The following is a 24,400-nucleotide window of genomic DNA, read 5'->3' on the forward strand; positions in this document are numbered from 1 at the left end:
GAAACCCCCAGTCACTGCTATTTCAACAAATTCACAGCATGGGTAACCAGAAATGCCACTGCTGTTATGTCATGATTTCTCTATACAACTGTGATGCTACTCTGCAGATGGCCAACTCTCATGTCCACCTGGAAGAACATCAGGGCACTAAAGACAGGATCACAAGTCCTCTCAGCTCTCACAAAACTGGGCATGGTCTATATTGAACAGAAATAAAAATATAAGGTTCTTCCCTCCAGAGTTCAAATCATAAAAATATATCAAACCAGATGCCCCACACACTAGTTGCCATACCAGAGCATCTATGCATATTGTTTACTTCCCTGTCTTTTACCTTAGGAGCAGAGACATTAAGTTTTTCTCCAAGATTTGTTCATCAAATGTAAACCAGGCTTCCAAATAGCTCCTGGAAACTCAATAACCAACATTAACATAGGATAAGTCAGATACATCCCACTAGACAAAAAAAGAATGCAGCTTATAGAATTAATTTTGTGAGATAACAGATCATTCAAACAAAGTATGTTGTTGAGTAATAAGATTTCAAACATTAAATTAGCTATAGGATGGGAAAGAAATGGGAAAATTATACTCTGGTAGCCATATTATGAAGACAATTTGATATATGATATATTCTCATCAATCATAAGGCACATTTCAAATAAGTTGTGTCTATTAGAACTCAAAATATCCACTGCCATGCTTGTTGAATTGTATTTATGGATATTTACTTATTAATATGCTGTGAAAATTCAAGCTGAGTCAATATTTAGTTGTTGCTTTTAATAGTATGTTTTTAATTGATCAGTGCATAAAGCCATCATGAAGAAAAATATGAAAAACTACTTTTAATTGTGCAGACAACCGAGTTCCGCAACACAGTGCACTTCTCCATCCTCCAGCTCTTACATTCCTTCTGCCCCATCTTCTGAAATGATGTGTGGAGATAACATTGGAGGAGATGGTGTATGTCATGCTTAGGTCCAAGTACTCACTAGCCACTTATTTTTAGCACTTGTCCAGTTATACTAACTTTCTCCAACTGCCAGGGATGAAGGAGCTTTTTTGATCAGGACTCATAGCAGAATTTATGTGTGGGTTTAAAGATAAATATTTAGGAGGTACTTTGACAGCACATCCTCTTAGCAATAAAATACTAGGTTCTTCCTGAGGCCTTATAGCCTCCTTAGCTATGAATTTTGACTTAATTTTCAGTACCAAACATGAATTACTTCCTATGAAGAGGGCCTCAAATCTAATCAGAGAACTGTTGGTTAATCCCATAGCTGTCATTCCACTATTGCACCAGAGGACACATCCTGCCCAGTGGGTCATGATTAGAGAATGAAGGATTCATCACTGGGGAATATCACTGATGACTATTCTTTGTCAGCACTCTGAATAACACCATCAACAATAGCCTGTAGTGCTTTAGAGGCCTCAGTGGCTTCTCTGATCAATAACTCATGAGATTTTATCCAGTTCCTGGTGTATATCTTACTGCTTAATACCCCATGGCTACTAGAAGTGGCATCATTTACCTGAGTAGGTACCTGTCTGCTGAGTTTACACTTAGAGCCATTTTAATAAAGATGTGTATTTATACTCTCAATAGTCATCACGGTTTCTTTTACAATGACTCATTTAAGTATAAGTAATGTATTTGTTATATTCTTATCAGGGTTATAAGAAAGTCTTCTGTTTCATTTAGAAAACTTAAATTTCTCTCTTTAAAATTTGGAGCTTGGGTTTTAGCACTAATCTCATCTATATTATTTTAACCTCATTCTGTGCAGGATCCATGATTGAAATAATATGGAATGACTATCATTTCTAACTGACTGCAAGATAGGTTCTTGATGTTTTATTGCTTGTTTGTTTGGTTTTTCAAGGTAGGGTCTCACTCTGGTCCAGGCTGAACTGGAATTAACTCTGTAATCTCAGAGTGGCCTTGAACTCATGGTGATCCTCCTACCTCTGCCTCCCAAGTGCTGGGATTAAAGGTGTGTGCCATCACGCCTACCTTCTTGATGTTGTTTTTAAGTATCAATGATTATTTGTATTATCTCACTAATTAGAACAAAAAAATTACACAAAATAATACAAAACCAATTGTCTTAACTGTATTTAAATTTTGCTGTTTTGGGGGGGTTAGCTGCATTCTACTTTTTAGAATTAAATATATATTTTTAACATTTTTACTTTCTTTATTGACAGCTTACATAATTGTAAACAATATCTTATGGTAATTCCCTCCCCACCCCTACTTTCTTCTTTGAAACTCCACTCTCGATCATATCTCCTTCCCCTCTCAACTAGTCTCTCTTTTATTTAGACGTCATCATCTTTTCCTCCTACTATAATGGTCTTGTGTAGGTAGTATAAGGCACTGTGAGGTCATGGATATCCAGGCCATTTTGTGTCTGGAGGAGCATGTTGTAAGGAATCCTACCCTTCCTTTGGCTCTTACATTCTTTCTGCCACCTCTTCTACAATGGACTCTGAACCTTGGAAAGTGTGATAGAGATCTGCTGGGCCTTCCTCTGTTACTTCTTCTCTGCAAAATGGTACCTTCAGATTCATCATCCCAAGGTCACTGCCATTAGAAAAGAGAAGGTTCATAGGAACACTCATCCACTGTTGGTGGGAATGTAAGATGGTACAACCACTTTGGAAAGCACTATGGAGACTCCTGAAAAAGCTGACTATAGAGATACCAACAGACCCAGTTATTCCCTTCCTAGGCATCTACCCTAAAACCTTCAAACCATAGGCCAGAGAGATTTGCTCAACCATGATTGTAGTGGTTCAATTCTTATAGCTAAGAGCTGGAATCAACCCAGATGTCCATCACTAGAAGAATGGATAACTAAGATATTGTATATCTACACAATCAAATTCTATACAGCAGTAAGAAAAAATGACACAATGAAATTTGAGGAAGAATGGTTGAACCTGGAACAGATCATTCTCAGCAAACTTACCCAATCACAGAAAAAAAAAAAAATGCCACATAGTCTCACTCATCTACAGCACCTAAACTGAATCTACCCAAGATGCCTTACATAACCAGCAAGCATATCATGGGCTAGACAATAGGATGGGTGGGGAGGGAGGAGAGAGCAAAGGAAGGGAATGGAAAACACAAATTTAGACCCAAATGGAATTGGTACCATAAAATTCTACATCCTAAAAGGCAGACCAAATGGCTGAACTTTCAGCAGGCCTCTAGATGGAACACCTGAGCCACAAGACACTGGAGAGGGTATGATGAAGACTGACCTTAACCCTCTACAGCTTCTCTCTCTCTCTCTCTCCCTCTCTGTCTCTCTCTCTCTCTCTCTCTCTTTCTCTCTCTCTCTTCTCTATCTCTTTTATATTAGTTGTCTTTTTCTTCCTTTTCTTAATGGGCACTGACCTGTAACTCCCAGAACCAGCATGTGGCTATCATCCACAATGAGCTTTTGATCATAGACACCTACAAGCTTTCCTAAAAGAAAGACAGATTTTTGTCAGAGTACTGACAAAATAGCTAGTGGTGAGATCCTACTGTTGAAGACACCATATATAGTTGACCCATAAAATGGATTGGCATGTCTGGAAGCTGGAAGAGACTCAGTCCCCAGACAGACAGCATGACTAGTTCCAGAAAGTGCTACATGGGTGACTGGGGGAAAATGAACAATACCTAGCCAAGCAACTCATGCTCTAACCTACTTAGCAGCAAATAACCTGTTGAGATGCTCACACAAGTGCAATAGTGGCACACAGCCATGGTGGGAAACCAACTGCTCTTGATTCAGCTAACTGATCCCCTCAGTGGTACAGAACCCATAGCTGGAGCTGGGAAACAAGTCAGAACCATATCCAAACATAAGCCCTCTCTCCATTAGCAAGCTACCACCAATCATGGGCTACAAGATGTCCTACACCTATTAAATTCTCTCTAAAAAGGTAACGGTTATCACATGTGACAGGTGCTCACTCTCCATTGGAGAATCTGTTTCCCTTTTTCAGAAAGATGTAGATCCTAAGGAGAGAGCCACCCCACCATACCTCCAAAGGGCCCCAGCTGAAACTAAGAACAATTGGTGAAACAAGCAAGTGTGCTGTTTTCTTTGTGAACCAGGTACCAGCACAAGGGTGAAGGAGATCAACACAGAGAAAAATCAACTTCTATCACATCAGAGATCCAGAGGCCCAGAGGCCCCAAACACCTCATCACTGAAGCAGACCAAAAATGAACCCAACATGGCTCAGGTAAATTTTGTGGAAGAGGGGTCAGAAATAATGTCAGGACCACATGTTGGGTCATGATATGCAGACATTTATCCTACCCATAACTGTGTGCTAACTCCAGAATGCATGACCCATATACCTCAACAGGGAGGGCCCAATGGGAGTTGGTAGGTAATGGATGAGCTTAATAATGGTACCAAATTGACTGTATTCGATGAGTACAAAACTAATTAATAAAAACACCCCCCCCAAAAAAATTATAGTAGCTGAGGAAAGGAAAAAAAAAGAGAGAGAGAGAAGAGAAGTTTCTCTAACCAAAAGGAAGCACAGCATTAATATCTGGGTATGAACACTAAGAGAAGTGCTTACTGGGCAGTTTGGTGAGCTTAGTATATATACATTTTTCTAGACAGCAACAGACATTACACCCCTAGGGCTCATGACTACCCCTGTTGTAGGTTTTCAGTCTCAGGGACATATTCCCTCCCAGGGAGAGGGCCTCCAGTCAAATTAGAGGGTAGTTGGTTTCCCCATAATAGATGTGCTACTATTGCACCCACTGGTTCATCTGGCCTGGCTAGCAAAAATATAAGGATTGCAGTGCCCAATGTTGAATATCTTCAATGGTGATTTCTATCTTCCCATTGAACTGCATGCAGCATGACATTTTCAGCTTTCTTTCAGCTGGTCCACATGGAGGAGGTTTTCAGCTCAGCTCCAGCAGGATTTCCCAGTGACCTTACAACCCAAGACATATGTAGGGTCTTCAGCAATAGAGTTTTACCATCTATTCCTGGTGAGAAATCAAGATCTTTGGCAATGGCCTGTAATGTTTTTGGGTCATCAGGTATCTCCCTAGCCATGTAACAATCACTTGAAAGCTTTTTGGAAAGTATGGATATATATATATATATATATATATATATATATATATATATATATATATATGCCATATATATACACGCGCATATATATATATATATATATATATATATGAAATCTATGGAATAAATATTTATTTTATATTTACATTGGCACATTTAATGATATTAGTTCTCTACCTATTCACATAAGTTTTTCCTGGGTTTATATTACTAGGTTTTCAATTGGATAATTTAGAAATCTGTGAATAGCTATGTTTACTTATAAACACATACTTAAAACATTCAGAGCATTTTATAATGAATTATTATCAGTTATAATATTTGATAATAATCCTATTTCTTTTCTATATTTGTGCACCCACTTTTAACTAAAAATATATGTTAAAGGAATAGGTGCCTTTTTCCTTTGTTCAGATATTTAAGGATCTGGTATATGAAAGTATATATGATGATCCATGCTTCAGAGACTTTGATGAGTTGATATTCTCTATCACATTGAACAGAGCTATTTTGCCTTATGGCTGAATGACTTTGAGAAATATTTTTCTGAGGCACAAATATTTTCAGTGTCATGTAGTGCTTGAGTATCACCAGTTTCCTCCCAAGAGGGTTCTTGATTTATAGACACTGAAGAGGGAATGTCCATGAAACTGATGCATGTAATGCCATGTAGTAACATCAGGTAAGATACTCTCTGTGGGAAAATTGAAAAGAATTTGCTGAGGACTATTTAGAATGGATGAAATGTACAGAAATTCCAAAAGATTAGATGAATGAATACAATGATAATGTTATTATAAGGTAATATTTATTTGTCCACATAAATATAACCCAGATAATCAAATGATCAAAAAGATTGAAATTACACACATATTTTAAATTTTGTCAGTTTTTAAATTTTTTTTTTATTAGTTATGTACACAGTGTGTATACAGCCATGTTGGTACCATCATTAGCCTCCTCCTTGTCCTCCCCCCTCCAAAGGGACCCTCCTCTTTGGGGAACGTGGTTCATGCTTTTTACCTTCCAATAAACTAATCATCAGTGATGAGTATCTTTGTCTAGGTGGCTTGCTTTTTGTCATCACAAGGATGCTGAACAGAGAGGATTTCTGGGGCACTTTAACTGGTAAAGGTGGGATGACGGATTTGCAGTGTCCACTGGTGAGTATCTCCACTGGCGATTTCTCTCTCTCCCATTGAACTGCATGCAGTGTGGCTTTTGCCAGCTCTCTGTCAGCTGGTCTACAGGGAGGGAGTTTTCAGCTCAGCTCCAACAGGATTTCTTAGTGACCCTGCAGCACATGTATGTGGAGTCTTCAGCAATTAGGGTCTTACCATCACTTCCTAGTGGGAAGGCAAGGGCTTCAACAATCGTCTTTAATATGTTGGGGGCATCAGGGACCTCCCTGGCCAACAACTCAGTGGAAGGTATAACAACCCTGGCACTGAAAATTTTCTAGTAACAATCCATGACTCCTGAATATTCCATTGTCCAAAAAAGTAGGTTTTCATATGATTTATTTATATCCTCTCAGATTTTAATTAGCCTTCTCTCCATCTTTTTTTTTTTTTTTTTTTTTTTACTCAGTCTCTTACTGTGACCTCACCTAGGCCTTTTAACCCCCCATTAATCTGTTTTTCCACTCACATATAAACAATACTATTTGGTTAAGTCTCCTCCTCCCTTTCTTTCTATTCCCTTTATATCTCATTTCTAGCTTACTGGTGTCTTCTACTGAGCTTTATTCCTACTCCCAAAGAAGTCCAGTCATTTGTAGCTAGGATCTAAGATCCACATATGAGAGAGAATATGTGATGTTTGGCTTTCCGGGTCTGGGTTACCTCACTAAGTATAATAATTACCAGACCCATGCATTTTCCTACAAATTTTGTAACTTCATTTTTTCTTTACCACTGAGTAGTATGACCCAGCTATACCACTACTAGGCATATATCCTAAGGACTTGTCTCACTACCTTAGAGATACTTGCTCAACTATGTTTATTTTTTTAGATTTTTTTTAAATTTTATTTTTATTTATTTATTAGAGACAGAGAGAGGGAGAGAAAGAGTGAGAGAGAGAGAGAATGGGCATGCCAGGGCCTCCAGCCACTGCAAACAAACTCCAGACACATGTGCACCCTTGTGCATCTGGCTTACGTGGGATCTGAAGAATCAAACCTGGGTCCTTAGGCTTAGCAGGCAAGTGTCTGAGCCACTAAGCCATCCCTTCATCCCATCAACTATGTTTATTGCCACTCTATTACAAAACCTAGGAAATGGGACCAGCCTACATGTCCCTCAACTGATAAGTGGGTAGGGAAGATGTGGAGCATTTACACAATGGAGTTCTACTCAAATTTTATTTTCCTATACAATAAGTATCAAAATGAACTATGTTTTGTTGAATTTGTAGCTTTGTTTACATAATAAAACCTTTATGAATAAAAATTGGCATTCTTTTTCTTAATAAAAAGAATATTTAAAATTAGAATACAGAGACTTGGTTTACCAAAGATACCAAGAAGAAACACACTGGGCTGATTTCCTGGCACCAAACAAGTCTAAAGAAAACAGAAAACACAAAGACTTAAATTCATATTCAGTGAAGCAAGGTAATGTCTGAAACCAAAAACCCTGTCTTAGGTTTAAAACTATAAAATACACTGCAAATCAGGTAGCCTTTTTCTCATGAGGGACAAATCAGAAGGTTGGGGAGGATAGGGCATTTGCTGTAATGTTCAGAAAGCTCTAGCAAAGCTATAAATTACACATAAGTGTTAAATTTGATAGATACAGTCTGATCCATAAGCCGGTGTGTGTGTGTGTGTGTGTGTGTGTGTGTGTGTGTGTGTGTGTGTGTGTGTGCGCGCGCGCGCGCACGTGCGGGTGCGTGCATAATACATAAATTGTGTGGCAAGCAATAACAAGGCAATACAAAATTATAACAAAATTATATTAATTTATTTATTAGTTGGTGCTGAGGATGTATCTCAGTTGGTAGAGTACCCGCCTAGCATACAGGAAACCTTGGCTATAAATTCTAGTATTGCATAAAGTGGACATGTTAACACACCCTTGTAATCCCATCTCTTGGGAAGTAGAGGCAAGAGAATCATAAGTGTAAAGTCATTCTTGGCTAAGTTTAAGGGCTGCCTGTGCTACCTGAAGCCCTTTATTTAAAAAAAACAAAGGAAAAGAGAATCAATGAGAACACTAGATAACAGTAAAAGTGTTAGAAGATATCTATACTTAAAAGTCTTAAAGAAAAAGTATTTTAAATGAGACCTTTATTTAAATATTTAAAATATATTCAGTGAGTATACATTGTAATGATATATAATCCAAGGAGAAATTGTCACCAAAGGGTCAAATTTAGCTATAGTACACTAAAGGCAATGAATTCTAATGTAAATTAGAGTTCTTTGGAATCTGGGGCAAAGTCCATATTATTTATGTTCAGAAAGCACTGTGTGGCCTCAACATACCAAAGCACTATAGTGCTTGGAAACCCTGGACCAGCGTCTATGAAGTTGATATGAAAGAGAGTGGAACCAAAGAATTTGTATCTAGTTAACCATTTCTTTAGACATGCACACAACAGAACATTTTTAAATGCATTGCCAATATGGAAACAGTGCTGATAAACCCTTCTTAGCACATCAAGTAGGTGCAACAGAATACTGTTACATTCTAAGAATATGTGGGAAGCAAATATTTAAAGACTGATTGGTCAATGAACTTTAGGATTAAATATGTTGAATCCCCCATGCGTTTTAGCTGAAACTTAAGAGATAGCATTTAATTCTCAGACTGCATCAATATATTTATGATAATAAGAAGAAAAGTTAATAACTTGTAAATGCAATATTTAATAAAGTTAAATGACAAGAGGAAAAGTGAATTATAAGGAAATATTTACAATGCTGTTATTTGATATAGAAGGAAACTGTATATATAGTTTAAGTTTGGATAATTATAGTCATTACATAATATTTACAAAAGTAATCACTGGAATAAAAAACATGAGTACCATCATAAAGTTAATAATAAACATTCAATAGAAGAAAAAATAAACAAAATATTTGAATTAGCAAAATATTTTGAAGTACAAAATTAGTAAACAAAACAAATTAATAGTGTACTGTCACCCAAGATAAAAACCGTCATGAGAAAAAAACTATCATATAGCTATAAATTTCTAAAGCAAAATCAATCATAAGAATTAAGAGAAGGGGATGTAGGAATAAATAAAATAAGATAAAATAAAAATCCTTATTAGGGGCTTGGGAAATGGCTCATCAGGTAAGGTCTAACCATTTGGGTTCTATTTCCCAATTCCCACGTAAGGCCAGATGCATAAAGTGATGCATGTTTTTGGAGTTTATTTGTAATAGAACTATGCCTTGGCATTCTCATCCTCTCCTCTAACTCTCCCTCACCCTTTCCTTACAAATAAATAAATTTAATTTTTTAAAGTAGTTGTTGGGGATGAAGTTTAGGTTGCTCGCCTATAAGGCCTCAAAGCCTGGTGTTCAATTCCCAGTACCCTTGCAAAGCCATATGCACAAAGTGGCAGAAGCACCTATAGTTGGAGTTTGTTTTCAGATGTTAAAGTGCCTAGTGTGCTCATTCTCTCAGTCTCTCTGTCTCCTTCTGCTTGAAAATAAATAAATACAATATTCTTATAGTACTTGTCGGCAACCCTGCTGACCAGAGTACACTTCCTATGATCTGTGTAGAGCTGGTACCGGCAAACAGAAAACTGGTCAACATGTCCATCATCTCAATAGTTGAAAAGCAATGTGAAGTGAGATAGCAAGCCTCACAAAACCCATGCGGCCACCATTTGCCTCCTCACTTGCCAAAACAAGAAAGAACCTGTTTTAAACAAGGACGGAGAGGACTAACACCGCAGGGTTGTCCTCTGAACTCCACATGCACACATCCCCACTTGCATTCCTTATCATACACACACATATACATTTTTTTTTTAAAAAAGGAACTAAAAGTAAAATATTTGAATTTTTAATTCCATTCATTTAAAATCAATAAAGAATTCAATTATAAATTCTATCACATTAAGAAAATACATACATTTCAGTGTCTATAAGAATTTGAAAAGTAATCATCCTTTGTATTAAAATGATTGACTGTTACACAGTCTACTAAAATAATTTTAAGTATAAAAATCACAGTGCTGTGATCAGCAACTTATAGTCTCACTAATACAGGTGATAATGAAACTACCAAGTGTTCTTCATACAAATAAATATGAGTAATATCACAACTCATTGTTCCTTTATATCTTGCTATCTTAAAAAAGTTTAGTTGTTTGCATGTGTATATATGTGTAATATGTATGTGCATCTTGTGGGTGCTTTGTGTGAGTGTGCCAAGGTCTCTTGCCACTGCAAACAAAAGCCCTCAAGCTTTACATGGGGTTAGAGAATTGAGTCTTCACTGGCAGGCTTTGCACACAAGTGTCTTTATCTGCTAAGACATTCCCCCAGCCACTAACTTATGAGAATTATAGAAAATAGGAGAAACTAGGGGTGGGGAGATGGCATAGCAGTTAGTTAAATTTGTTTGCTTGCAGTCTGCTGTCAGTTTCCACTGCTGAGCCATACTCATAAGCCAGACACAAAAACAGGCACAAGCATCTAGTGTTTATTTCCAGCAGCAAGAGGCCATGGTGTGCCCATGCACATATCCACAATGCAAAAAAAAAAAAAAAAAAAAAAAGGAAAAGAAAAAGAAAAAAATTAGGGAAATGCAAAAAAAAAAAAAAAAAAGAAGTAACATAGCTCGTTGTCTTCAGTGTGTTCAGAAACAGGCTAAGTAAATGTAGAAGATTACTGGACAAATTACCTCTATGTGACAAAATGCTATCCCAGAGAAATTACTAAAAAAGAATGTTTTAGAAGAAAAGTGTAATGTGGAATGGTTAGGTGATATAAATTACTGTTATACTTATTCTGTGTAATATTAACATTTTTACACATAGATTTTTTTCTTGATTTTAAAATTATTTTATCATGAGATTGAATATCATAGTGTCTGTCATTTATATTTTGATACATCAATATAATGTGATTATAAGTATTTTACCTAAAGTGTTTCCAAATTTTTCAAATATTTTTAATTTGTTCAACAAATTTTTTAATCTAAACTAAAATGTCCATTTATGTTTTCTTTTAGTAGATCAAATGTCTAGATTTATTTTAAGAAATCAGATCGAATTTCATTTCTTAAGTTTTTTATTTCATTACATTAATCATTTTTTATCTTAGTACTCTGATAAGTTTATTAAGAGAGTTCTAGTGTGTCCAATTTTTATTTTATCTTATTTTTATTTTTTTGTATTTTTTTATTAATTAGTTTTGTACTCAGCGAATACAATCAATTTGGTACCATTCTTAGGCTCATCCATGTCCTACTCCCTCCCTCTGGCCCCTCCTTCTTGAGGTATATGGGTCATGCATTCTGGAGTTAGCCCATAGTTATGGTTAGGATAAATGTCTCTGCATATAAGGACCCAATGTGTGGCTCTGACATTCTTTCCACCTCTCTTCTGCAAAATTTCCATGAGCCATGCTGGGTTCATTTTTGGTCTGCTTCAGTGATGAGGTGTTGAGGGTCTCTGGGTCTCTCGAAATCTGATTTGGTAGGAGTTGATTTTTCTATGTGTTGATCTTCCTGATACAGACTATCTTTGAAATTTTCTGTTTTCATTTTCCAAATGAGTGTGGATGTATTTAGTACATATTTCAGTGCTGTGTTTTTCTACTGCAATAGTGACTCTGACTGCTCTAGTTGACCTACATCTGTTAAAAGTCAAAACCCAAGTTACAGTGACATTCCTGCAGAGAACATTATTGTTCCTTTCTGTCAAGAATCAAACGACCTGGCACCAATTTACAGTCATGATTTTGAATAACCACCTAGGTGAAAAGTGGGAATTTGACACACATAGTAGATGTGAAGTACGTGTATGATTACTTTGCTTTCAACTTTTTAGGCCAGTGTAGTAGTGGTATCTAGTGAACATGGTGGAGGGATGGCCTGAAGCTCATTCTTAGACAGACAATAGATACCTTGGGACTGATTTGTCTCTAATAACACAATTCAGAACTTATTGCCCAATGGAAATATAATTGAAATGTGTGGGTGGTTGTTAGTTGTAATTAAAAAAAAAGTAAAACTTCCCCAGATCCAAAAATGTTTTATATTATATACTATTTTTTTTCTTGGTGGATTTCACCCTTTAGAAAGATGTTATTGGCAGTAAATATATAACAGTATAAATCAATTTCTCAAGTAAAATTGAAGCTAAATGTCCTTGTGATAAACACCTTCATCATATAAATTAAAATAAGCTTAAGATTTTAATGGGAAAGGGTACTTGAAAATATAAAACTATTTTTTTTTTAAATGCAGAGGACTGCTGTGATGGAGTGGCTGGTACTGAAAATGGAGGCATGTTTAATCCCTAAGTACCAACTGCCAGTTATGAAAACAGGTCCAACAGACTTGGCATGCTTTAATTTTCATTTATCCACTGTTAAAAAAATAAGAATAACCAGCAGTTAGTATTGATGTTATGATGAAAATTAGGCAAGCAATGAATTTTATATTATTAAATATAGACTGACATATTTTATTGCACATTTCATCCAATTTATTTTCTCGGCCAAATAATTACCAGGCAGTAGAATAGTTTTACAGCAGCACCAAAATGTATTTAACTTATATATTTAGCAATAACAAAAATTATTTTACATCTAAAATTTTTTTATTATGTGATTATGTAAAAACATTAATATAAAAGTGAATTTAAATTATAATTCTATAATAAATTTTCAACTATTAATTATAGCCAGAGTCTAACATATTAAAAGTGAATAGAATAATGACATCTTAACTTATTCTTAGTTGGTGTTAATCCCAATTATACAATCCCATGCTAAGTAGTGAATGTTGGGAAATAATAATAACTGTGAGTATATTTCATTATTCTTTTTTATTTCATTGCTCCTGATGTAAAAGAGTTTACATGCAAAATGAATCATTAAGTATTTTGTTAATTCAAGCATTTTAGTAGAATAGGTTTTATCTGCTGGAAGGAATTTTGAGTATCTATTAACTGGCTTTAGAGTTAATGTAGCTTGAACATAAAACATGTTTTATGATCATTCAACAAATTTATTGTGTTTTATATGTGGGATGATTTATTAAGGTCTATTATTCTGGATATATTGAGATAATTCCTCTTTTTCTTTGTTCTGTATTATAAAATTATGGTTTGTATTATATTCAGGTGGCTTTTGTTAGAAGTCAACATGATGTTAATGGATGAAGATAAATTTATTGTTTGTATCTCTAGAAGTCAGAAACAACATGGTACATTTGTCTAAATCCATAGTACTATTGGACTTCCAGTGAAGATAGTGTCTGCCTAACCATGCCATTCCTAGGGAAGGAAAGACAAAACGTTAATGGTTCATTGGGTCCTCTAGAGGAGAGCAGACTCTAATAGATCTCCAGTGGGAGGGTGTGGAGGGGCAAAAAAGGGAAATGACTGATTCCCATGCTCTTGGGTAGTCCACCATCCCCTAATACCCTCAAGTGCCATGCTAACATAGTCCCAGTCACAGGTTCCTCCTGCACTAACTGCAAGCAAGGGGACAGGCCAGCATAGGTCCACCTATGCCACTCTGCATAGGCAATTGCTCCACCCCCCTGCCCTGCAGGAAAACTACTCCACTCAACCAGTCCCACTCACCCTGCCCCACACTAAAACCACCCCATTTCCCCCCCTCCTATTCGAAAGCCACCCCACTCCCCTGACCAGCACAAAAGCAGCCCCACTCACCGGGTCTTTTTGACTACAGTCCCACTCTCCTGACCCCTACATTGTAATTGGCAGACCACAGTGCAAAAGGAATAACATAAAAAAATCAAATGCCCACAGTTATTGGTATGATAAATGTCTCTGCATGTCATGACCCAACAATACCTGTGGGCTAACTCCACAATGCACAACCCATTTACATCAACAAGGAGGGTCCAATGGGAGGGGGTAGATCATGGATGAGCCTAACAATGTACCAAACTGCCTGTATTTGCTGAAAAGAAAACTAATAAATTAAATTTTAAAAAATAAAAATAAAAAAATAAATGTCTGACTTGTAAAAGTAAAAAAAAAAAAAAACAATCAAATGCAACTAAATCCAACAAGATCACCCAGTCCTACAATGGATATCTATAATTAAAACATAGAAGAGACATTAGGATCAGAAGCCTAAAATGAAGTTGTAAGCAATGCAACCCTGACCAACCTAATAGAACCTGCAGAAAAGCAACAAAGGGCTGATAATCATGTGGATGCTGTCATCACTAGATTAGACCTAATAGAGAAGAAAATGGAAGTGGTTCAAAATCAGTTAAAGGATATGAAGGAGAGATAAAAACAAATAAAAGAGGACGTCAAAAAACAGCTAGATAAGCTAAATGAAGACATAAAGAAATGCAAGGATGAATTCTAAAAAGCATCAATAAAATCAGAAAACAAAGTGAAAGGGAACTTGACAGAGGGATCGAAGTTACATATAGAAAAGTAGTAGAAAATACAAACCTAACTGAACAAGCCCAAAACTCTACAGAAGCACTCAAGAACAGTCAGCCATGTGGAGGATAGAAACTCATATCTGGAAGACAAAACAGAAGAAACAGTTCAAAAGTTTCAATAAATGAAAAAATTTCTGTGAACAGAATGTAAGGGAACTGTGGAATACCCTTAAATATCCTAATATTCAGATCATGGAAACACCAGAAGGGGGAGAAATCCAGACCAAAGACATGGAGAACTTATTTAACAAAATTATAGTGGAAAGCTTTCCCACTGTCTCAAAAGAAAGAACAAGCAGACTAGATGGAAGGAGCAACTCTCCAAGACATATTGTCATTAAGACTCTAAGCATTGATACCAAAGAGAAAATCCTAAAAGTATCAAGGGAAAAATAGCACATCACATTTAAAGGTAACCCCATCAGAATTACTTCAGACTTCTCAATGGAAATCTTGAAAGCCAGAAGAGCCTGGAATTGAACACTGCAAAGTGTAAGAACCTATGGCTTCCAACCCAAACTACTCTACCCAGCAAAAGTATTCCTCTTAAGTGTGTGTTTACTATTTGTATTTCTTCTACCAAAATCTCCCTGTCCACTTATTGGCCCCATTTTCTGAGTGGGTTGTTTGACTTTTTATTGTTTGTAGATTCTAGAAATTAGGCCTCTGTCAGTTGTACAGCCAGGAAAAAAAAAAAAAAAATTCTTCCATTCTGCGGGTAATCTACTGGCTCTTCTTATTGTATGTTTATCTGTGAACAAACTTTTCAGCTTCATGAGATCCCAATGGTTGAATGATTCTTTAAGTTCCTGAGCTACTGGGGTTTTGTTCAGGAAGTCTATTCCCATTCCTATATCATGGAAATTTCCTCCTACTTTTTCTTCCAGTACTATCTGAGTTTCTGGTCTTATCTTGAGGTCTTTTATCCATTTGGACTTGATTTTTGTGCGTGACAAGATGTGTGGATCAAGTTTCATTTTCTTGCATAAGGTTTTCCAGCACCATGTCTTGGCATCTGATTAAAACCATCACATCACCAAATTTATTTGTTCATTTAGTTTGTTATAAATAAGAAAAATCAGAAGTTAAATTATAGTATGTGAGCTCCAACAAAAATCTGTTTCAAACTATTTTATACATGCCAGATAGGTAAATAGATAACCCAAAATAATTTATAACATAATATATCTCTTAAACAGATTAAAAGGTATCCAATTTCACTCACAGATGAAAATGTAAAAATGAATATCATAGTGAGATGCCAATGTCATAGATCCTTTATCAGATGGGAACAAGTTAATAATAATGATAATTCATCCCTTTGCCAATTCTATGAGGAAAATATGTTTAAATATTTCTTGTGGGAGGACAAACTGGTATAACTATATTGTAATAAATTTTGGTACTATATAACAAAATTCTTTATGCATTATGTCTTCAAGACACCTTCACACTTTAGGGAATTTTCCCAAAGAGATGACACAATAAAGATGCCTATACACTGATAATACTTATTACAATATTACTTTTTCTGCACAGCATTGTAAGTAAGAAAATGTCCACTCACAGAAATGAAGTCAAATAAACTATGATATCTCCCACCATGATATAATCTAAAGGCTTAAAATGAGGAAAAAGATCTAATTTGTAATACTTCTAGTATTTTAAAAGGAAATATAGCAGAATAAAAAATTCTGTATCACCCTACTCTCTAAATTAGAATCAGGCAGGGGAGATGAGAGTATATATAGCTGTATTATTCTTTTTTACAAAAGAAAGAAAGAGAAAAAAAGAAGTATATACTGTATTTTAAAATCATCACATTCTTGACAAAAATATAGTACTTAGTGACTAAAAACTACTTTGTCCACCTCTCTAAAGTACACTTGGACTTTGTTTTTGTTGGATTTTTAGAGGAAGAGTCTCACTCTAGCTCAAGCTGTCCTGGAATTCACTATGTCTCAGAGTGGCCTCAAGCTCTTGGCAACTGTCCTGCCACTGCCTCCCAAGTGTTGGGATTAAAGGCATGTGCCACCATGCCCAGCTAACATTTGCACTTTTGAGATATCCAGACTTACCACAAAATAGAAAATATGATCTTTGTCAGTAGAGAATCAACTGAACAATACACAAAAATATATCAGATTCTCAAACTAACAAGTATTATAGATAGTGTTAAAACAGGAGAAGATGAGTTGGGGATGACAAAATGCCATGTATTTCTCTACATGGAAAAGAAAATACTAAACTTTACCATTATTTAGTATTTTCTATTAAATATGCAAACTAGAAGCATAAACAGTGTTCAATGGCCACAAGGAATGGCTTTCTTTTCCTTTCCTATTCAGGTGCTCCTTGGTAAATCTAGTGTTAGGTGACAATATCTGCTATGTTAAGTGAAGTTACATCCAGCACAAAGAAGTTCACAAAAATGCACTCACTGCCTTGTATTCCACAGGTTGAGGAGAATGTCACTCCTGAATGCGAGGTTTCTCCACCCAGTAGCGAAACCTAGTATGAGTCTGGTGTTTTATTTCCTTCTGTGTCATTAGTACTAGCAGAGGTAATCATAATCAACCACCAGTTAAACAAGGGTCAGTAAGGAACATTATATATTTTATTGTTACTTAATCAGAGAGAGCTTCAGAACCAGACTCTTATTTTACTTGAGAATTCAACATAGTTTTTCTTTCCATGTAAAAGAGTATGGTATATCCCAGAATTAATTAGTAGTGTACAATTATTACCATGTAATTATTAAAAAATTAGAGTGGATGGAGAGATGGCTTATTGGTTAAAGTGCTTGCTTGCAAAGCCAAAGGACCCAGGTTCAATTCCCCAGGATCCACATAAGCTAAATACACAAGGTGGCACATGAGTCTGGAGTTCCCTTGTAGTGGCTAAAAGCCCTGACACACCCATTATCATTCTCTCACTCTGGCTCTTTCCCTCTTTCTCTGACTCTAAAATAAGTGAACATAAGAAAATATTAAAAGATAAATAAATAAAATAAAAAAATAGAGATTGCATGTACTCTTTACCTGAGCTTCCCAGATTAAAAAAACTTATACAACTAAGATTTAATATAACAGTCAATAACTAAATTCTGTTTTGACTATTTTAGTCTCCTACTTGCTGCTATAATAAAACACCCAAGTGTTTATGTCAAGTTTACAGTTTCAAAGGGAAATCCCCTGATGGCAGAACATAGCAGATGCTGAGTGTCACATCTTACCACAGAAGCTTAGAGGTAGGCAAGAGTAGGTAGCTATAGATGGGAGGCTGGGTTTAGACAAGTATTCCAAGTCCTGCCCAAGGGATATACTTCCTCCAGAAATGCTCAACCTCCCATATTACCACCAAGTAGCAATCGATTATGAAGCTTAATCACAAGCACAGGAGACTATGTGGGAAAACCACACTAAAACTACCATATTCTATTCTTGACCCTACATAGACTCATGACCATGATGAAAAATGCATTAAGCCCAACTTTAAAAGTCCCCTGCTTTTTAACCAATCCTCACACTGAATAAAAGTGAATAAAAGTACAAAGTCTCAGCTGAGACTCAAGATGGTCTCTTTTTTTTTTTTTGGATCCATAATGCTTTTTATTAGCAGAATGTATAAAACACTGACCTTTTTGTAATTCTGCAACACTGCCTAACATGCCCTAAGTTTAAAAACATCCCTAGAATAAATGTGAGCCTGTTGTTAGCTTTCACGGTTCAGATCTAATACGTGTATCATGTTTGGGTTTGATATATAAGATAAAGAATACAGATCTATCCATTCACTCTAACCATACCCCAATGACTTAGATAAGACTCCAAAGCATGCAATCATACCTCCAATTTTAAAGTAGTAAACATTTTAACATATATGATGATTATGTAATAAAATAGAGAAAATGTTATGTTAAATATGTTAATTTTCCAAGATCATTTTGAAATTAAGGCTGCTTAACCTAAGTATTTCAATTACATCATATGGCACTTGAGAAAAAAGTCACATACATATGCTTTTTTAAGGAGAATGTTACAAAAACTATCATGATTAATTAACATCTAACGTTGCCTAATTGCCTCTAAAAATTGCATTAAATGATCATCTTTGATTGCCATTACAACAAATTGTGATTCAGGGCATGTTACTTTCTGCTCACTAGTGACCAAACACATACAAAACAGACACATAGCAAGTATCCAGAATCAATGATTTTCATAAGCAAAACTTTTCTGAGACCTTAAGATTTGCATCTGAGCATATGGTACTACAATGTTAGCTACATAAAACAGAATCTTTTTTGAGAGGAAGCTCAGTAATGAAAGGCTGTATTGCATTTAAAGATTGAGTATTCACTATATACACAAGGGAAAGGATCTCAATGAGAAATATTTCACATTGCAGAGTGCTCTCTGTTAATATGGCAACACTCATGAGCATACCATTGTGACATTTCAAGTCAACAAGAATAGTGTTACTCTTTATCCTTTGGTTCCCGGTGACAATAAATTCAGTGGTAATGTCTCTGGTTTCAGTTTCAGTGTCTCTTGGATTACATATCAACAGAGATTTCTGATGTTTCAGCTGAAATTTGGCAGTCCAAGAAGTGCACCAACAGCTCCAAAATATCCCTCATGTTCTAGAAACAATGCTTTTAACAGACCCTTTGACCAATAATCCAGTGCATATGCCAGAAGTTTCATTGAGAGAGTATTGACACGTAAAAAGTTCCCAACAAAGACAACTCTAATTATTTTCTCATTCACAGCACACATGCGTGCCACAGACCCAATATTGTTGGTGATTGTAACTAAGGTGGCTCTTGCCAGGTCTTCTTTACTAACACTTTCTCGCTTCTCCTTATAAATCATACTCCCAAAACTAGATGCTACAGCCCAGCCTGGTAGACCAAATCTTTCATAATCTCCTCCATAAATATCGCGGACCAGCTTGTCAACTTGAGTGCTGTCACCTTTGGATGCCATTTCAAGAGCCTCTTCAAAACTTTCACAGCCAGTCAATAAACTGCATAAACCAAGAAAGGTACCACCTCCAAGGCTTGTTCCAGTCACTCTCTTATAGTTGTCTTTGGAATGGACTGCTAAAATACTGACTCCTGAGCCTATATTCACGACCAAGAGTGGGTAGGGATCATCCAGGTTGAAAGGCATCTTTTGGCATTGCTGAGGTTCTGAGGCATTAGCAAAATAATAGCATTCTGCTTGTCCATTGAGACTGACAGAATCTATATGCAGCAAGCCCTTTACAAGGTAGTCAAGTTCATCCAGTTTGTGCAGGTGGAGGTTTCCAATTGTGCGAAAATCTTTTTCAAACTTGTAAGCACCACTTCCTGTAGCACACAGCACCATCTGTAATGTGGAGAAGTTTTTATCTCTTCCCATTTGGATAAAGGTAGGCGGGTCCTGGGTTGGAAACCTGATAAAGTGCAAATTCCCTCTTCGACCAAAGAGTGTCAAATCCTTCAGTTTAAGGTGTACATCCCCAATGCCAGTGGAGCCATATGCCACGTTAGAAGTCAAGTATTTCCGAATAATTTTTAAGCTCTAAACTTCTTCTTGTTCCTCCTCTGCTGTGATATCAATAGGTTCAAAATATGACAGCTTTACTAGAGTTCCCCCAATGTCCATGCCGAACCATGGGAAAGAGGGTTTCTTGGCATCCTTGATCTTCATGGCGCTGGCCTAAGGAGCGCAGGGCGGCCTGGTGCACAGCTCCGGGGAAGACTCGACGACGACTCCGGAGGAGGCAGAGGCAGCTCGGTGAGGCCCGGCCGGTTCCTCCCCCTCCGCAGGGGCGGCCGGGACTGAGCGAGCTGGGGGAAAGGCCTCCAGTCTCACTGCATCGGGCGGCCCCCCCCTGCAGCCGCTCCAAACAATAGGGCCCGGTTCCCCCTCCCGAGCCGCAGTGACCGCCGCCACCGCAATCTCAAGATGGTCTCTTAACTGTGAGCCTGTAAATTCAAATCACACAGAATAAACATTCCCACTACAAATATAGTTCATATTGAGGAAAGATAGAAAAACCAATAAAAATCAAATCCTGGAGTTCCATGTCTGGCATCTAGGACCCACAAGAAAATCTCATGTTAAAATTCCAGACAATAACTCAGAATTGGATGCTGGCCTTCTGGAAACATCCACCTGAGAGTGATAAGCTTTACTTGACAGCTATCCCAACTGCTTTGCCTTCACAATCCTGGATTCTCCACGTCAACCCAGAGTTCTTCTCAGAGCACTGTACAATCACCAACCATGACATCTATGTAAGGGCATTGACTCTGCTCCATATCACCTAAAGGACATCTTCACAAAATGATATTGCAAATCTGATAACCCTCTCATTCTTACATTAGCAACAGTTCCAAAAATTGTAATTGGTAGCCTACCAAATTTGTTAATCCAGGGATTAATAAACCTGACTTGGAAGAGCAGGGCACTCCTTCAGTACTCTTACTTCTTGACACTTTGTGCCTCAACAGTCAACACCCCTCCTATTGTGTAAAATCAGGGCATTCAGCCTATCCCCAATGATTGTAATTTCTCAGAACATTAAAGCTGTGATGGATTGCACTCTATGGAGGCTATGAAGACTTTCATTTATTTATTTGCCATACATACTAGTCCATGACCTTCAAATTCAACTTTGCTCAAGTTTTCAGGACACAAAACAGACAGCCTCTATGCCAGAACATTACACAAATTACTTCCATTACAGGCTCAACAAAACCCCATTTCTCTTCTGTAACCTCATATGACAAGCCTCCAGAGACCACAGATTCTGTTTACGTCGTTCAAACTCTCACCAGAATTATCCAGTAAGGTTTGTTCAAAGCACTTCAAGGGTTCTCTGGTCCAAAGATCCAAATCTTCTACATTATTCCTACAAACCAGATTCAAAACACCAAGAGCCATATGGTCAGGCTGGGAGCATCAGCGATCCTGTTTATCAGTACCAATTTTCTGTTGTAGTTATCTTCTCACTATTAGGACAGAACACCCATTAAGCAGTTACTTATGGGATAAAATGGTTTTATGTTAGGTTGCTGTTTTAAGAAGTTTCATCAGGGCAGAAAAGAGGTGAGTGTCACAATAAATATTTTTGACTCAACACAAATAACATGTAAAATATTGCATCATCTTCAGAATCATTCAGGTGCTTTTGCTATCATATGTATTTCTTTTGTATTTATACCCTGTGCAGTCCTTGACAACCATTATTTGTTCTATAGGTTTGTTTGCTTGTTTCTTTCATTAATACAATGCTATGTTAATGCATCGTAAATAAGTACTTATACTTTGGGCCTTGCAATTTTTGTCACTGAGGATGACTATATGTAGACTAAACTAAAGACTATGTCACCAGTCCCTCTCTTTTAATTGGTGAGAAATATTTCATGTATGAATTTTCAATAATCTGTCATTATCTCACAAAATGATAAGTTGCTTTCAGTTTTAAGTAATTATGAATAAGGATGCTATGACTATCCATGTACATTTTATGATAATGTAAGCCTTCCTTTCTCTAAAATAAATTCTAGCAGCATATCTATTACCTTTTAGAGAAATACTCAAATTGTTGTTCAGAAAGAATGACTTTATACCAGAAATACAAAAAATGATCCAGTTGCTCCACATCACAGACAGAAATTGTGAAGTTTGGTTCTTGTTATTTAGCAGTTGCCTCCATAGACAAGGGGTAATATTTTAGCTCTTAATACTTGGATTTTTCAGGTGCTATCTGTTTTGATATATATAACAAAAAATTGATGAATACTTTATGAACAAAAGGCATTATCAACTAATCAGTTCTAGAGATGTAAAGCTTATTTGTTGGTGATTTTATCAGTGTGTCACCATGTCATGTTAGATGCCACTCTGATGGGTATATATGAAAAGAATAAGGCAGAAAACCAGAGAGAGATTACATTCTATGAGAGGACTATATTGCTGAGGCTGAATTCCTAAAAACTAAATTGGCTGCAAATGGGCACTACATTTAAAGCTGTTTCTACTTCAGCATATTAGCCAACCAAGCTTAAGGCACATGGAATATGAGAAAATCTATTTAATTTATATACAAGCTATAACAATACTCAATCAAGGATGAGATAGCCAAATTTTATAGCCTCTTCAGTGACAGCATGTATTAGGTTGGATTTTCATTATGTTTACATTATTTTAGGAGACTAAATGGTTATTTTCATCAGGCAGTTGCTGTTGTTGATGTTTTATCTTTATTCATGTTGTTTTACTAGGTTAATACCTTCCTGGTCTTTTTGTACTAGAGCAGAATTTCAGGGATTAAGCATATTTCTTGGTAATCCAATATTTTCAGCACATTCAGAATGGTGTGGCTTATAATTGTACTTCATCTATAGACTTAGGGTGATTAATAAAATCTGTATTTTTCATATATTTTAAAGAGATCACTGATTATTAAAAGAATTGGTAATGTGTAGATAATAATATAAGCACCATAAAAGTCAATAAGTAGATTAAAGACTTAAATGTAGGCTTAGGAGTTGTCTCATCAGTGAATAGGATGTGCTTGCAAAATCCACTGGACAGGTTTTGATAACCTATTACCCATGTAAACCCAGGTTCACAAAGTGGCATATGTACCAGGAGTTCATTTGCACTGACAAGAGGCCCTCATATTCCAATTATTTTTTGTAAATTCATTAATTAATAATAAATTAATTATCAGCATAGTGTGGAGAGATACTATAAAATGGGAATCATTTTTGCTATGTATTCAATTGTTAAGGAAATGTAATCCCATATCTATATCTATATCTAAATATATGGAATTCAAATGGTAAACACTTACAAAAAGTAAGCTTATTAACAAACTGGCAATCAGCTGGAAATAAACCACTTCTTAAAAGACATACAGATAGCTAAAAAACAGTACATTAATAAAAAAAAGTCAATAGCACTGATCATCTCAAAAACAGAAATCAAACCCACAATGAAATACCATGCCATCCCAGTAAAAATAGCTAGCACCCAAAAGACTAAATAAAACAAGTGGTGATGAGTATGTGGGAAGAAGGAAATTGTTGAATACTTTTAGTTGAGAAATAAGTCAGTACAGCTATGGTAGCAATGTGGAAACTTCAAAAATTGAAGTTAAAACTAAACCAGGTATGGTGGTTCAAATCTTTAATCCCAGTACCTGGGAGGCTTAGGCTGAGTTAGAAAAATCACCATGATCTTGGAGGCTATCCTGGGCTACAGAATGAACTGCAGGTTATCCCAGGCCGGAACGAGACCCTAAAAAGAGCAAAACAACCTCAACAAAGAAAATTTACCACAAAATCCTACCTGTCAAAAATGCTAGATTCATATATGTTTTTTCTCTCTCAAATAAATACATAAAAATAAAACATTTAGGGCTGGAGAGATGGCATAGCGGTTAAGCGCTTGCCTGTGAAGCCTAAGGACCCCGGTTCAAGGCTCGGTTCCCCAGGTCCCACGTTAGCCAGATGCACAAGGGGGCGCATGCGTCTGGAGTTCGTTTGCAGAGGCTGGAAGCCCTGGCGCGCCCATTCTCTCTCTCTCCCTCTATCTGTCTTTCTCTCTGTGTCTGTCACTCTCAAATAAATAAATAAATAAA

General features: G+C 36.5%; 1 pseudogene; it reads right to left on the bottom strand.

Moving 5' to 3' along the window:
• Window positions 1-19,244: 19,244 nt before the first annotated feature.
• On the bottom strand, window positions 19,245-20,454 carry LOC123462216 (annotated as a pseudogene).
• Between the last annotated feature and the right edge of the window lie 3,946 nt (window positions 20,455-24,400).

This window comes from Jaculus jaculus, chromosome 7, assembly GCF_020740685.1.
Source record: "Jaculus jaculus isolate mJacJac1 chromosome 7, mJacJac1.mat.Y.cur, whole genome shotgun sequence".
In the NCBI taxonomy this organism is placed as follows: Eukaryota; Metazoa; Chordata; class Mammalia; order Rodentia; family Dipodidae; genus Jaculus; species Jaculus jaculus.